The sequence below is a fragment of the Pyrgilauda ruficollis genome, unplaced genomic scaffold (genome assembly GCF_017590135.1).
Source record: "Pyrgilauda ruficollis isolate IOZ18807 unplaced genomic scaffold, ASM1759013v1 scaffold100, whole genome shotgun sequence".
Lineage (NCBI taxonomy): Eukaryota > Metazoa > Chordata > Aves > Passeriformes > Passeridae > Pyrgilauda > Pyrgilauda ruficollis.
In genome coordinates, this window is record NW_024508102.1 from 101,801 (window position 1) to 118,573 (window position 16,773).

Below are 16,773 nucleotides of genomic sequence, written 5' to 3' on the forward strand. Positions count from 1 at the left end.
ACGGAGTGGGCGGTGCCACCACAAGCCCCTCCCAGCAGGGCTTCCGCCGGAAGGCGCGAGGGGCGGGGCCGGCGGGGCCGCCTCAGGTGCCGCGGGCGGTCGGAGCTCTCGGGGCCTTCGCTCCGTCCGCCTCAGCGGCACGCCTGTCTGTGAGTGCCGGTGCTTGCAGGGAGGGGCAGATCACCCTCTGTTGTCCCTTCCTAGCGGACCCATTCTGTTTCCCCACGAACTACGTGCTGCCGCGAGGGTGTCACGCTCTCCCGGGGCTGTGGGCGCAGCGCACCTGTGCTGAGGTGTCCCCTCGCAGACACCTCACAGGTGTCCCCAAGGCTGTGCGGCTCCACTGGCACCATGGCCTGGGTCTGTGCTCCCGCTGCCAGCATGAGGGCAAACAGACCTGCAGGGCTTCACCTGGATCACACCAGCATCGCCAGCACCCAGCCTGGCTACCAACACCTGGGCACAGACCAGTACTGGCCGTGTGCCCAGTACTGTGTGCCCCCTTTCCTCCAGAGGGTGGTCGGTCACTGAACAGGCTCTCCAGGGAATGGTCATGGCCCCAAGGCTGCCAGAGCTCCAGGAGTGTTTGGACAATGCTCTCAGGCAGAGGGTGGGATTTTGGGGTGTCCTGTTCAGGGCTTGGAGTTGGACTCGATGATCCTTGTGAGTCCCTTCCAACTCAGAATTACTCAAAGGTAATTCTTTATTACCTGTGCAAAAAGGGCTGAGCAAGGACAGGGAAGAGGCCAGGTGGGAATCTGCTGCCTGCATGAGGGTGGGCACTGGCAGTGCTGCCCCCGGCTGCCACAGGCTCAGGAGAGCTCACTCAGTGGGGAGAATCTGCACAGACAAAATCCAGGGCCCAGCACAGGTGTCTCTCCAACAATAGTTCCCAATGCAATTTGCATTTAGAAGATTATTGCCATGGCAGCAGAAATTTGCATTTTAATAGAAGCCAGTCTTAATTGCTTAGCTGCTCCTAACATCTTGGAGCAGAAAGGAGCCTGCTGTGATTCACCAAGCTACAACTGCCACTGCTGGGGGCCCTGCCTTCTCAGGCAATTCCCTTAGAACTCTCTCTCCTGCTCCCTCTGCCAGTCCCAGTCCGGCACAGCTCCAAGATCTTTGCAGCTGCCCACAGTATCCATTTAGATGTGACATCCCTCTGAGGGTCCTCTGGGACGATGCCTCTGGAATCTATTTGGGTTAGGGCTAGTGCTGTACACAGATCACCTCCTGTGTGCCCAGGATTGCCCACAGGTGTTTCAAAGCCCAGTCCTGCTGACCGTGCCAGAGTGGGAGCGAGCCTTGCAGAGCAGGTAGCTGTGGCACGCCCGAGGGTACAGCTGAAACAACCCTGCTGGAGGCAATTCCAGCCCAGCCATCAGTGTCACTGTGGTTTAAAATGGAGGAGGCCCTCGATCCCCTTGCTGTCCCTGGCTGGGACAAGACAGATGGAGTGGTCAGGGGCTTGCCATGGAAGGACTTGAACATCTCCCTGCGATGAGGAGTCTCCCCGCTCCCCTGCACAGGTCGATGCTGGATCCCTCGGGAAGGTGCAGGAGGCTTTGCTGCAGCCCAGCCCGGCTCATCCCCCTGGGGCCACTGTCCCCTCCCAGCACCTGGACTGCTTCCTTGAGCATTTCAGGGGAAGCCTGGGGTCCTGCTACAGCAGCAGGAGCCCCCCGCCCCTGCCAGGAGCATCGTTGGCCCGGACATGCCTCCCCGGCTGGGTGGCAGTGGAGACAGCGCATCCCACTGCTGTCTGCAGCCTCCACAGTGGGTTCTCCCCGGCGAGATGCTTTCCAGGCTCCAGCCCAGCATGGTTCTCTCCTTCGCGGCGCTGAGCGGCAGCGTGGGAAGGCTCAGGCTGTGCTGGAGCTGAGCCTTCGCCACTGGATGGCACACGAGCCCCAGCAGAGGAGCCTGGGTGGCCTCGGGGTGCTGAGCCAAGCGCTGCCGGCTGCGGGCTGGGGGTGCCGCAGGGTGCTGAGAGGTGCGGGGGCTGCCAGAGGTGCTGCCAGGCGCTGGGCTCCCAGCCCCTCGCGTCTGCTCCCTCCACGCCGCCCTCGGGACTGTCGGCGGCTGGTTCGGAGCGGGACTCTGACCTTGGCTGAACGGTATCTGCCGCACCTCCGGCTGGGCGTCCAGCCGCTCCTCAGGAGCACACAGTTTTCTTCCTGACCAGCACTCCCTCCAGATAAGGCTGAGCTTACTTCCCTGCTCCTCGCAGGCTGGAAATTCAGGGAGGTTTTTAAACCTGCTGGCCTTGACAAGCACGGCCTGAAACGAGCTCTTTATTTAATATCTTTGTGCCAATGACACTGCTGGAGGGCAGAGGATGCCAGCCTGGCCAATAACTCACAATAAAAAGTCTTCTCTCCCCCAAATCCGTGACCAGACACTTTTCTATCTGCCACTGTTGCCCTCTCAGCCCTGTTCTCATCAGCACAGAGGTACCTCTGCATTCCTTTCCTCACTGGGACATCTCCACCAGCATCCAGGCAGTGCAGGGTGGCCTTATGCTGTGGGATGCCCAGTGCTGCGGTGCTGGGATGGGGCAGTGCCAGACTGCTCAGGCTGTGGCCCCCCTGTGGGGTCACCCTGCCCCAGCTTCTCCCTGGTGCTGCCACTTCATCAGCTGTGCTGCAGGTCCCTGTGGCCCAGCTGTGCCCAGGAAAATGAGTGGACAGCCAGAGGAACAGACAGGTTGTCTCTCTGCTGCCCTCGGCCCCATTGTTCTCCCAGGGCCAGTATGTCAACAGGAGCTGGAAGAGGAAACAGGGGCTAAGGAGATGCCAAGACCCCTGCTGCTCAGGGAAAGATAAGGAGGGAGGGGGCATTTATGGACTGTCCAGGGGGGACGGATGCAGGAGGTTTCCCTGTGGTGCAGGAGAGGGGCAGCATTGTGTCCCCAGACAGCTTCCCATGTACCATGCTGCGTGTGGGCCATGACTGGAGATGCATGGGATGCTGATTAAGCCAGACGTTTAAAAAGATTGAAGTGATTTGCTGTGAAGCTTTGGAGAGGGCTGGCACTGTGGGGAGAACTCCATCACTCACAGACCCTCCTCATGGCCCAGAGATGGCTGAGCTCTGGCTGGGGTTCTTGGAATGTTCCTGTCTCCTCCAGTCCATTCCCAGGGCGTCTGCACCGTCCCAGAGCCCTGAGGGATGGGATGCAAATTGGTGATCCTGGCTGTGTCTGCCCATGGCCCCAGTATCTAGGCCAGTGCACTTCCTGGGAGGAAGGGATGAGTGCCAGGGGGCTGCTGGCACGGCTGCCTGCCCTGGACACCCCCGGGATGCAGCAGTCTGCTGTGCATCTGCTCCAAGAGCAGGACACTAACCTTCTCACATCCACTCTGGCAACAAACCAGAGGGAACTCTGAACTTTGCCCAAGGGGCAAGTCACCAAGGGGTGACAAAACCCAAAGAGCAGTAGCCATAGGCCTGGCCAGGGCTGACAGGTCTTGCTTGGAGCACACATGGGAGACACCCCCATTGCCACAATCTCCTTCCTGGTTCCCAGTCTAGGGGTTGGGTGGCCGATGGACCACCAATCTGCAGCTGCTGATGAGCAGCAGCCGAGGAGCTGCTGTGCCTGTGTCCCAGACCTCTCGAAGTGCAGCACCTGCATGTCTTTGCAGACACCCACTCTCTGTCTGGGAACCAGAGCCGAGCCTTGGCATTTGCAGCCATGTGTGCTGGAGCTGAGCACTGGTGCCTCGTCCAGTCCTGCAGGTTTGTAGTCATGTCTGCTCATGGTCACATTCACAACATTGTCAAAAGCCCCCAGCACCCCCACAGCCTTCCGGGTGCCCCGAATCCACACCCTCCCGGTCATCAAGTGCTTCCCAGGAACAGTAAGGAGATCTCCAGGCCTGTTTTTCCAGGGAAATCACTGCAACACAATAGCATCTTCAGCTGGAGTCTGGCTTGGCTCCACTGACATGTGGCCAACACCTACAGCCCTTCCTCTCCCTCCCAGCAGTTTGTTTTGTTTCCTTTAACATTTATAAGTCAGCTGGAGTCAAGAGAGCTAACGAGCAGGAGCATGGCCCCAGGAACTTCCCAGGCTCTTATGGAATAGGAACAGGGTGGGATGGAGATGGGGCATGCTTCAACAGCACACAGCTGATTTGGGAATCCCTGCATTTCAAAGGTGGTGCAGGTCCAGTTCAAGAATGATAGAATTAACTTGCAGTGAAAGGTGAATATCTTCATAGAGAAGGTCTATGAAAAGAAAATTAGGAACAGTTTAATATTTATCACATATGGGAGACTAAACACCATTTTATATTAAACAATAAAACAGAATGGTTATTTTGTAACCTTTAAGCTATACTCAAATTTATGTTCTCACCGTCAGACCAGATCAAAGGATTTCCTGGGGAACTTATTTAAGGAAGGGTTTTGGGACATACACTTGTGATGCTGCTCTGTTGGGGCACTCAGACTATGACACCAATCACAGCTCTTCCTTGTTGTCACTCAGTATTATTTTCAAAGCGGGAACCGACCTGCACATCCCCTTCTCAGGTGTGGAAAAGCACCAGATCAAGGCAAGGAGACTGTGACCTGTCCAGCATCTCTGGTAGATCACTGGGTGTGCCCACTTCAGGGAGAGATGAAATGCAAAAGCCACCTCCTGGTCTCTTGCTGCTGGTAGGTCCCACTCAGAGGACACAGGGATCAGGCTCAGGAGCCACAGCCACACTGGTGCAGCAAGTGAGCACCAGTGTGAGCACGAGGCCTTCGCCTGCCACCCGTCTGCCCTGCAGCAACTCCCAGCACTGCTGTGGCAGGAGCTCCTGGAGCCAGCATGGGATCCAAAGAGCACACCGACGTCAGAGCCAGGACAAAGTCTGGCAGGACACAGAGAGGTGTGAAAGGCAAATCGCTGTCACATGTGCCTGATCCACGTGAGTGTCAGTGCAGAATGTCGCCCACACCGTCTGCCCGGTGCTCCTCACTGGCAACACACGTCGAGCCAAGACGGGGATGTCTCCCACCATGCACGTCTCCTGAAGCAAGCACAGGAGCAGGGAGAATCACCCATTCCTGTGACTATTGAGTACCTGGGACATGCTGTGTGGGGTGTCCCAAGACAATCCCGGTCCCCTGGCATGACCGCGCCAGTCCCTGGTGGGGTGCGAGGTTGAGTGGGTGCGTGTGAGGTGCCCGTGCACCCCAGCCAGGGCCTCGCCTTTCAGGGGGCTTTGTCCACACCATCACTAATAATATCAAGGTGTTCTGCCAAGTTCCTTCCAGCAAACCTATGAGTTCATTCAAAGTGACAGGGGACCTGATTTATTATACTAACGAGCCAGCAATAAATAAACATGACCTGAGAGAATCCCAATCCCACAATTCCATTCTTGTTCGGCTCCTTGGGGGAGATGAAAGGTTTCCTACAATTTCCCAGTGCTACCCAGAATCTCCCCTACTTGATCTGCCAAAGCTTTCTCCTGCTGTCGAGCCTGGCATTTGATTGAATTGACAGCAGCGGCTTATTAATTGTACTAATGAGGGGCTCAGCAATATGGAGCAGTGGAGAGAGTCCAGTGTGGCTAATAAAATGCTCAAAGCTGAACAGAGCATAAGGTCACCGTGTTGCCAGGCTACTGGCTAAGCTGCCTGGAAAACGAATACGTGAACCAGTAGGTGACTCTGGGAAAAATATTGCTCCAGAACTCACATAATTAATAGGACAGTGATGCTTTATTTTCTTAGGAAGAATATAGAGCAGGGAGGGTGTGAGTGCACAGGCGTTGCAGCTGAGCAGCTGGGGTGGCTGAGGGCTGTGGGGGCTCTGCTGGGAGTGGGATAACAGGGTCTCCTCCTCTCCCGACCTTTTCCCATTTACTCCTCCTCCCAGACATGCAGGAGCCCAGAGCCAGGCTGCAGGAGAGGCCTGAAGAAGGTGTTCGCATTGTGACAGTTTGGTGTGGCCTGAAGGGAGATTTTGGATATCTGGTAACAATAAGGGAACTGCCCCATGTTTGACCTGAGCTAGTTCCCCAAATACCACTGCAGGGAGAGATAAACAAGGCTAATTAAAACTAATGATAACTGTAAATTTGGCAAGGGGATGTTCTCAGGATCTCTGATCTCTTGAGACAGTAATTCCCACTGGGAGTTTACCACACAGCCCCCAAGGGTTTATAGCAATAAACAGGAATATTTTTGCTCTACTAGGAAGGAAAAAGGAAAAGAAAAGGACAAATACTGATCTTAATCTCTTTATTTGCAACTAGTTTTGTAGCCCCTATTCAAGTTCTCTAAATTGCACCTCACCAGGGGAGCTTATTCTCATACCAGACTGTTATCTGAGCAAAGCCCTGGAGCACGAGCGTCTGCCTAAAGCAAACACTGGAAAAAGGTCATTAATCTTTCAGGCTCATGTGGGACTTGCAGCTGTGGCGCTGGGGGCTCCCACATGCCCCCTGTGCTGTCTGTGAGGCTTCATGGGCTGCCAGCTCTGTGCTGGGAAATGCCAGCAGGGTCCCTGCACACAGAGGGATCTCCAGGAGTCTAGAGTGTCCCCCCAGCACAGAGCTGCAGGCCACTGTGCCATGTACTGGGTGGGCACTGACATTTTCCCACTCTATTGGCAGGAACAGCCTTTCAATGTGCCATCAGGTGGGCTGGGATTGCCTTAGGAAGAGACAGGTTGATGTGGCTGCGGTGGCCAGCAAGTGGCCACTGCTGAGCCACAGAAAAGACACTCAGACAATTTGGCAGAAAGGTCTCTTACAAAATCCATCATGGTAATGTCAGGAGAATGAGGCAACATGACAGAAATGGCTTTGCCTGGAGATGGGATCGTGGAAGATTTATCCATCTAAACCCAGAGGCCCACGGAGCCCATCTAACTGCTGTGGGTATCTCAGGCTGTGTGGAGCTGGATCCTGGCCCTGCTTCTGGCCACGGACTGGCTCCTGGGGAGGTGCTGGTTGTGGCACACTGTCCTGGGACAAGCCAGCTGCTGCTCCCCACAGTGGTGGGGTGTTGGGGCAGGAAAGAGCACAGGGTGCCCCAGACCCACACTCCTGAGGAGCTGGTGGCATGTGGCCTGGTGGTACGGCTCAGACATCGCCTGCAAGGTGGTGGCGTGGGAGCAGAGGTGGAGGGGCTGGAAGGGAGAAAAGACAGCCTCTCTCCATGCTGTGCCTCAGCCCTGGGGCTGCCAAACAATGGCTGGAAAGGTGATGGGACGATGGGAAGTGTGGGGGGAATGACAGGACACGCTCTAATTGCCTGTGCGCTGTCCCTGCCAGATCCCGGCAAGCTCCCTCCTGCTGGCACTTCCCTCGGGCCACAGTCTCATCGCTGTCCCCATGGCTCCCTGCCCCAGTTTCCTGTCCCACAGCTCCCTGCCCCATGGCTCTCTGCTCTCCCAAGGACCTGCCAGCCCTTCCCTCCCAAAGTCTTTGTTTCCCAATCTCTGGAAGCCAGAGGCTCAGGTTTCCAGGGTAGAAAAGCAATTTCTTCCCCCTGCAAATTGCCCCTGTTTTGTTTTGTTTCCTGTCTCTCCTCTCACAGCCTTGGAAGCCAGGGCTGCTGCTACTGGGGCAGCTCACAGGTGCTGTGGTGGCTCTCCCTGGAACCCAGGGCCACCACAATAAGTATGAGCTCCTTGTAAACTCTGCCCAAACCTTCAAATGAATAGGTGTGGGAGCCAGGTGCCTTTCCCAGCAAGCTGCCTGCAAGCACAAGCAAGTGCAAGCTGGCCATGCGCAAAGCTGCAGCTCAGTGCAGCCCCCCAAGCCAGAGAGTGGATGGACAGCACAGCAGTAGAGAGCAGGGCCAGAGTTAGAGTTCCTGGGCTCTGGTATCCAGATGGGACACAGCCCCAGCCTCAGTATGGCCTCAGCTCTGGCTCAGCTGGGATTCTGGTTTTCTTCAGAAAGAAATGGGTGACATTAATCCCCTGCTCACCCCAGGGATCCACACCTGGGGTCACAGCTTATGAAACCTCACTGAAACCCATGCAACATTAAGGATGTACAGAGGTGCAGACTCTGTACCAAGCAGGCTGGTCCATGGATTCCGCCCTGTGTGCGTTTTGTCTGAGTTCCCCCTTGAGGGAAGTGAAACTAAAGATTTCCTGGTGTGAAGGCTCTGCCAGCACTGGTGCAGCCCGCTGTCCTGCTGCCTGGGGTCTCTTGGGCAGGGCAGAGCACTCCACAGTATCCTGCCTGCACTCTCACTCCCCCTGCACTGAGGACACCGAAGGCCCCTCTGCCAAGTTCCTCGGCCTGGCTCCTCTGACCAGCTTGAAATTCACTTGGGAAAAAAATACTTAGACTAACAAATAACAACCCTGGCGGCTGGCCAGTGATTCAAAGGCTCCAAAAGTGAAGCTGAAATTTGCAGCTGGCCACACTCCCTGCCTGACTTGGCAACAGTGCTGGTGTCTGAACACCTGCCAGGGCCAGGAGCGACCGTAGCGCCCGCAGCGGAGCGCGCCGAGCCGGCCGCGGGGCATCGTGCGTGCCCTGGCACTGCTGCTGGGCCGCCGAGTGTGGCTGTACCTGTGCCCTGGGCTTTATTCTCACAGAAAGGGATCTTCTGGCTCCCGGGAGCAGCTCTGCCAGGACAAGGAAAATGACCTGGAAAAACAATGTTTGCAAACAACACTGCTGCTGTGGGAGGCAGGGTGCACGCCGGAGCTCTCCGGGTTCAACACCGCAGTGCGCCTAGCACTCCCGCACACTGTGGGCCCGCGACCAGCCAGACTGGCCCTTTGCCCCACCCCGGGCAGGCTGGGATTGCTGCCTGAGCCAGCTGAGCAGCAGCTCAGCCGGGACGGGTGCTGCTGGGATGGTGAGGGAGCTGGGGCTGGCTGGGCAGGGGGGCAGTGCGGTGCAGAGGAGCAAACAGGCAGCTGTGAAAATGCAGCAGAGCCTGGCAGAGGGTCAGGGCTCCTGCAGAGAAACACAAACTTTGATAATCCTAAATGACAAGGAGTCAGAGAGGTGCAGGGGGGTGGAGGAGCTGAGCAGGAGGCTGTTGGAAGGGCAGGGCACTAGGCTGCAGCCCCTTGGCCTCCCCATGCCCAGGAAGGGGTGTCATGTGGAAAGGTAATTGGATCCTGGGATTTACTGAATGATACTGTGGATTATTTCACAACAGTCATGTCGCAGTATAATCTCGTTATGGCATTACACAGCCACATGCACATGCAGCCCTATTGGGCCCATGGCTGGTGACACATGAGGACCTGCCTGGCATGTACGTTTGCTGAGGCTTGATCTGAGAACAGACTGCAGAGGAGGGGTCATTTAGTCAAGGGTGGCTGGTGATGGCTGGGACCTGGGATTTTCCAAGACACACAAGAGGCTGGGACAGGGTGCCATGGCTTTGTGGCAGAGAGCTGAGCCCCCAGATGCAGGAGGAACACTGGCAGGTGGCAGCAAGGCCATTCTTGCCCTGGCGGTGCTGGGGCTGAGGTTCTTGCCCCCAGCATGGGCTCCTGGGGCAGAGGCAAGAGGCAGCCATGCAGCTTGGAACACAGCAGAGGTGCTGGGCTGGTTCTGACAGAGCTCAGACACTTAGAGCGAAATTCTGCATCCTGGGAGACCTGATCATTCTGGGCATCCTGGGTACCCTAGAGGAGCATGGTCAGGCCTTTCCACAAGGCAAAGGGGGCTGGGATGCTGCAGGAGACCTGGAAGCGAGGTCTGCAGCTGCCGCTAGCCCTATGACAAATATCTGCTGTGATCCCAGACCACGTGCCTCCCCTCCCGCTCCCTGCTCCACAGTTGGCTGCTTTTCCAAAGCATAACAGGCAAATCCCATCTCTGAGACAGTGAAAACACAGCTCACCCCCGCAAGGTAAGAATAGCAGATGAGCTGGGGCAGACAGACAGCCTTGACCACAGCTTCCTGCCACAGGCCCAGCAAGGTGGAGCTGAAGGAGTCCCTGAATCCCTGCACTGGGGCATTTGGAGCCAAATGGGGACTCAGGGGGACTCACGGTGCTGCTCGGAGAGGAGGGTGGCCGGTGCAGGGGTCTGAGACTTTGGCTCACCTGGGCTGAATCCCCAAAGACAGAGGGTGTAAGGAAACTCTGTCAACATCCTCCTCCTCCCTCATCCCTCCAGCTCAGGACAGGGAAGTGAAAATCACAGGGCAGCATCGAGAGTTGCCACCACCCAAGCCATGGCACTGGGCACTGTGTGATTAATCACGTTTGGTGCTTGTGCCCTAATGAACTTCCACCTAGAAAGTAAGTATTTGTACCCGTCAGCAACAGGCTTAATCAAAAACAAGCTTTTTGAGTTTTTTTTTGTTTGTGCCCAGCTGAAACATGGAAATCTGAAACACTGCAGATCAGCCAACTCTCCCGCAGCAGCTTTCCAGCAGGTTAACTTTGAACTGGGATGATAACAAATTATCTGCTAAACACACATGTGGAGGGAGCTCAGTGCCAGTCTGTCTGACTTGTCTTTAACTGTTCCTGCGCAAAAATCTAACTTTCTTTGACATTTTGTATCACTCAATTTTGTTCCTTTAAGCCTGTAAACCAGGGAAAGGGTAGCAGTGCCTTTATCCTAAGAGGAAGCGTGACCTCCTGCTTTAAAACAAGAGCTGGCTTTATTTATCCTATCCCCAAGCTGGGCTTGGGGAATAACAGAAATGTTTGTTGTCCCACAAATGACTGGTTTATCAGCTATTATTAGAGCAGTAATGGCAGTTTAGAATGAGCTTATTAGGCACATTTAACCCAATTCTCTGGTTATGGAAGATCAGGTATTTGTAACTGGGGCTATTGCAACTATTTTCTGCTGAGGGTTTTTGGAGCCGGCACGATGCACCCCCCTGTGCCTATGTAACTGTTCAGCCATGGGTGGTTGTGCTGCCACAATGGGTCAAAAGTCAGTTCATGGGGTACCTGCCCAATTGAAGAAGTTCTGGCTTGCACAAAAGACTAATTAAATTGCTTTATGTAACTCCTCCTGCCTATTGAGCTCAGTCAGAGCTCACCAGAGTGCGTGCAATCCCAACACAAAACAGCACGTGGAGAAGGTGGGACTGAATTTGCTGGTGCGAGCTAGTTTTGATGGACACTTCACAGCGTCCAAACCTTATCTTCAGTAACGTTGACTTGGAAGGTAGAATTTGGGCTCTGTAAATACATTTTTTTCCCCAAAACAACCTGCTTTCTGGTCACCTCTATGGACAACACTATTTCAGAGAGAGAGGAGTGGGGCCTGATCTAGTGTGTGGCATCTCTGCCTGCTGTGGGGAGGTGGAATGAAACGATTTGTAAGGTCCCTTCCAACCTGCATGTTTCTATGATTCTATGATTCTGTGATGACCTGCAGAATGGGCAGAGCAAGTAGGGTGGGTGGGCAGAGTGGGGAGACCATCCTTAGTGGGATGGGGTGGGAGGGTGCATGTGGCAGTGAAGCAGCAGCTTCCCAAGGACAAGCCACCTGCATCCTGACCTGAGCTTCTCTGCTGGCAGGGCATGAAATCCCATCTCCGTGGTAGCAGAAGGCAAAGTCCCCAAAACCTGTTCTGGGGCAAGGGCTGCCTCCAGCTGTTAGTGTACTTTGGTGGTGTTGGACTTAGGCCTGTGTTTGTGCAGGAAGGGTACCTGACCACTTCAGAAAGAACCATCTCCAAGCGAGCCAGCCATGGGCACTACTCCTTGCTCCCTTTTGCCCAGGGTCAGAGATGATGCTGGGTTGGGCTCTGTGAGGGAACAGAGCCTGCAGGGTGTGCTCCCTGCTAAGAACTGGGGCCCACTCTCCGTCAGGAGCAAACCGGTGTCAGGGCACGCAGCAGCAGTGAGCTCCTCTCCGGGGATCTTTCCTCCAAACAAGCACGGTCAAACAAAGCCAGGGGGACAGAGGCTTTCCTGACATTGTCAGTCCAGGCTCTTTGGGAACAGAACAAGAGGGGTTTTGGAAACAAGCAGCACAAATATGTATTTACACATGCACACAATAGGCTGTGTGCTCACAGTGTGGGATGTGCTGGTGCTGTGGGCAACCCTGTGTGATTGGGTGGTGGGACCAGCATGGTCAGGGACTAAGAGACATCTTCACAGGTGTCAGGATCAGCTGGTCAAACCTCTTGGCTCTCAGGCTGCCTGCAGTCCTTTCCCTTCCTCTTCAGATTTCGAAGAGTGCCCCAAGCTCTCCTGAGATGATGCAGGATAAAAAATGTCAAGTACTACAGAGAGAAGCCTGGCTTTGTGCAATATTCCAAGAAAACAGCTGCTATAGATAGTGCAAAGGAGAAACGGAACTGGAGCACAGCCCCAAGCTCCAGCTCATCCCCATGGAGATACTACCCCGAGCTCAACTGAAGGTAGCATTCTCCTAGAAGCAACCCAGTCAACAAACCCATCAGCAGTGGAAATTGATTCTAAAGATGCATTGTGTGGAAAGGGAGAGGTGCTGAACCCTGTTTGAAGATGAGGAGACATGGCTAGGAATGCCACCAACCTCTTTGACAGCCAGGGATCACGCAGGGCAGGCTGGAACCAGGGGGAAACAGCCTCTCTGGGCAGGGATACAACAGAGAATGAAATGCAGGTGAGCTAGTGTTATTGACATGTGAAGTTATTTGGTGCAGGATATGGTTAAATTATTTGCTGAGCCCCCACCTTTTCCTCCCCACCCCAAGAACAGGAATAGAGTCATTAAAACAGCATGTTCTAGGACAGTGGAGGTCCCATGGGAGAGCTGGACACAGCAAGAAGTACACCCACTAGTGACTGAGTACCCTTGCCTCTTGCCTCAGGGGTCCCTAGCTCTGCCAGAAGGCTTTTGGACGAAGATGATCCCAGCATCTGGTGTATGTAGTAGAACAGGATCTTGTGCTGGTCAGACTGGTTTGGGTGACCCCAGTGTGGCTGGGATGCAGTTGAGTGTTCATCCAGCAGCCTCACCTCTGTGTCTCCGCTGTGATGATGCTCCATTCCAGTGGGCTCTCACTCCCTGGGGTGATATTCACCTACCAAGCCCCTCATGCCAGAGGAAGCACCAGCCCCTTTCCCTGCCTGCCTGGAGGCACTGGCAGCACTGGCTATAGACCTTAAAGGATGAGTTACCTGCTTGAGTGAGGACTGGTGTTGCCAAGACATGCTAGTCAGGCAGCCAGCACTTGGGAAAGAAGGAAGGAGAATGTGGAAAGAACAAGTCACTGCACTGGGAACATATGGGATGGCAATCAGGGAACGACAGCAGCCTACATACTCCTTAAAGAGAGAGTAGAGACCCTCATGAGTGAGTCCTCACAGAGCGTTCAATTAGTATTGCAAAAAGGACACTGAACAGCCTTACTTTCCTCTAGCCCAGGAATGGAGGGGCAGGAGGAATAGAGATGCTATTTCTTGTGCCAGGTAAGTTCCTTGGCAAAAGGTGACATGCTTGTGCAGGCTGCAGCATGAGGGGCTCATTGAACAGAACCAGGGAGCTCTTACCCCAGAGCATGAGGAAGAGGCACAGTGCAAGGGACAAGGGAGGACTACAGCAAGGGTGACATCTCAGCTTTTGTCATGTGGTCTCCATGTGGTCAAGATTCACTTATTTCTAGGCAAGCTCTCCAAGGAAAGGATGCTTCTCCTGGCAGCAAAGAGCAGGAGTGGCAGCTGCCAGGATGCAGCTGGAGCCAGCACAGCCTTCTCTTTCTTAGCCAGGTCAAAGCAAATGCAGCAGGCAAAGCTCTCTACAGGGCACAGTTACCCTCTTCCCATCTGGAACAGCAGGACCAGCTGTCTTGCTGCCACTTGCCTCTGACTGTCACCACCCCACACCATCCTCCTCGCTCCCCTGCCCCTGGAGCTCACAGTGAGGTGGCAGTCCCTTTTGGTCAGGGCTTCTCATAAAGACTACAGGGGATTATCCTCTTTCTGCTAGCCTCACATCATCTCATAAGCCAAATCACTGTCTGTCTCACCACTCACTGGTAACATGGTGCCCCAATGCCGATTTTGATAAGGAATTATCTCCACTGCCACTAGGTAGCAAGTATGGGGTTCTTCATGCTGGCAAATGCAGGTCTCTCTGACATGGCCACAAGCGTCAGGATCCAAGGGGGATCTTTGGGGAGACACAACCTTGTTAAGTGCTGGTCTGCATCGCTGGGGGACACGCGTGTGAACCAGTGGCAACAGAGCAGCAATGGGAGTCCAGACGGGCAAAAAGTGTTGATCTAAATGAGCATAAAAATGAACACAACTACACAGGTCTTCCATGGCGATAGTGGCCCTTTTGAACATCTTAGCAGGCCCTTTCTTTCTAAGGCAGATTATTTTCTAAACAATGGCAGAGGCTGTTACACCAATACAACCTTGAACAATGTCGTACCTATATCATCCATGGAGGAGAGCTTGCACGTTCCGTAAGGACAGTGATCTGATGCCTTCTCTTCTGCTTCCATTGTCATGGGGTAAACTCGGAGCCTGGAAACCCAGTTGAAGTGAAATGTCAATCCAAAAGCTCAGAAAACCCTTTTCCAAAGCCTAGTCAGGAAATTAGGATGGATATCTCAATAGAACAGACTTTCCGAAGAGATTTCCAAGAATTCCTGGATTTGGACTCACGTTGTTACTTCTCTTATCAAGCAGGACATGCGTATTCATGACAGATGAGGACTAGACTTCTACATCTGCTACAGACATTAATTTCAAGAGAAATCAGAACTAATGATTATGTTTTGAGATTACTAGAGGTCCTTAGTGTCTACAGTGGAACACAGAAAACCTGAATTTGTACTGCTCTGCTGAGGCCTCTCACATTCTGGAAATGAAATGGTTTGGCTGTCCCGGATGCTGAACTTGATTAGTGTCCACCAGAAATGCAGTCAGAAACAGGACTGCGAGGCTGCTTAGTGTTGCTTTTCAAGGACAGCTTTGTTGCTCAATATCCTGAAACAATATCCTGTTTTCCTCACAAGAAAAAAATTCCTAATAGGATTATTATTAAATCCGTCTTTTAAAGGAGACAAAAATGCAGCAACACAGAGCAGGAAAGACTCCTTCCCATTTTCAGTAAGATGGAGAAGCAGCAGGAACAGCAGAAGCAGGAACACCAGAGATGTCCTGCAGCTTCTCACCTGCCCTTCCAGTCCATCACTGCTCTGGCAGCTCCCTGCTCACTTGAGCTCTGAAATCCCTGGCCTCTTGTTTTGCACATTGCTCTAAAACCCACACTCTAGGGCATTGCACATCAGTGCCAGATGAAAGACATGCTCTCTGGCTTCATTCATCCCAGCAGCACTGGGTCTTCTCAAAGGAAACTGGAAGACCATGTCCCACCTGGGATTCACCACAGCACTTCCCACTGCTTGTCCCCAGCAGAGCAGAGCACTTGAGCCTAGGTAGGATCTTAACAGCAGAGCCAAGTGGCACTTTGAGTTTGATCCAAAATTGCCTCTTTGAATTGTTATTTATCTTGTTGTTTAAGCAAAACAGAGCACAGGCCTCTCCCTGCTCAGTCACACAGGAACAGATGGATCAAGAGATCCTCCCACCTACTCACTCTTTGGGTTATGGTGTCTCACCTCAGAAGTGGGTGAAAGAGTTGGTTGTAGTCCCTGGCCTTTTATTGAGTGCACCTGGTCCATTCAGTGCCTCAACACGCTCAGAGTACGCCCGTGACCGTGCTTGCTGTGATGGAGGAGCAGTGGTTCTTTTGATATGGAAGAGCTGGTACCTCCTCACGGCTGCTCTGTCTCCATCTGTGGAGAGTCACTGTTTATTCCTTTCTTTCCCTTCCTTGACTCACAGTTGGACTACACCACTCTTCTTTTGGCTGTGAAGCAAATCAGAGCATTACACATGCAACCCAGAAGTCAAGTAGCAACATTAGGCTTTGGGAGACAGCAACCAAAGAAAAACATGTCGAGCTAACAGTCCCTTTCGGCAGGACTTGGGACATGCAGGGGGTGAAGAACATGGGATACACTGCTGCCACAGGCTGGCTTGCATCCAGAGATGAGGAGCTCTGCTTGGGATGGGAACGTGCTGCCAGCAAGGGCCTCTCCCACGCACCGTTTGGCATGCAGAGCCTGGGACTGTTCCATCCTGCAGGACCAAATTGTGAGTGCTCCTTCACATCTCTGGGTACAAAGGGCCAGCTGAAATAACTGTGATCCACCACAAATGCCCCCCCAGCAGTGTGTCCTTACCTTTATGGGAGCACGCTAAGAAATGTTGTGGTGACCACAAAAGCACAATCATCAGGCAATGTATTTTAATGGATTTTCAGGGGCTGTTGTGTTTTAATACAGACACTGTGCTGCACTCTGCACCTGAAGGGGTCCAGGACCACCAGAGGCAGGACCAAGTCTGCTAGGACTGGGGCCAGGATCCCAGGAGTGGGGTCAGGGCCCCCCAGGAGCCGGGCCAGGATGCCCAAGAGCAGGGCCAGGACCGCACGAGTGGGGTCAGGACTCCCGGGAGCGTGTCCAGGACCCCCGGGAGGGATGAGGGCCCGGCAGTGAGGGGCAAGGGGATCCTCTGTTCCTGCCTAGTGAGTGGAACTCCTGCGCCGAGTCACCCCGTGGAACAAGTTGAGGGAAGTCCCGCGCTGCCGCTGCGCCGGGCAGTGTCATCCGGGCCGGCCTCCCAGCACACTCGGCCCCAAAGCCCGTCCCGCCGCCACCGGGGGCCCGTGGGGCCGCGGCGGTCCGTGCCGGGCGGTCCGTGCCGGGCGGTCCGTGCCGGGGCAGTACGTGCTGCGGCGCACGGCCCGGCCCGCGGGGCCCGTGAGGGCGGGCAGGGGTCGGGGGGGCCCGCGCGGCGCA

The 16,773-nt window shown here is 54.4% G+C and overlaps 1 long non-coding RNA gene across 1 annotated transcript; it reads right to left on the bottom strand.

Annotated features, from left to right (window-relative positions):
* Positions 1 to 14,333: 14,333 nt before the first annotated feature.
* On the bottom strand, positions 14,334 to 16,747 carry LOC121353724. The gene is made up of 3 exons (XR_005955187.1): positions 16,156 to 16,747; positions 15,529 to 15,779; positions 14,334 to 14,428 (listed from the first exon to the last, which is right to left on the bottom strand). It is a non-coding gene; the product is annotated as an uncharacterized LOC121353724 (long non-coding RNA).
* Between the last annotated feature and the right edge of the window lie 26 nt (positions 16,748 to 16,773).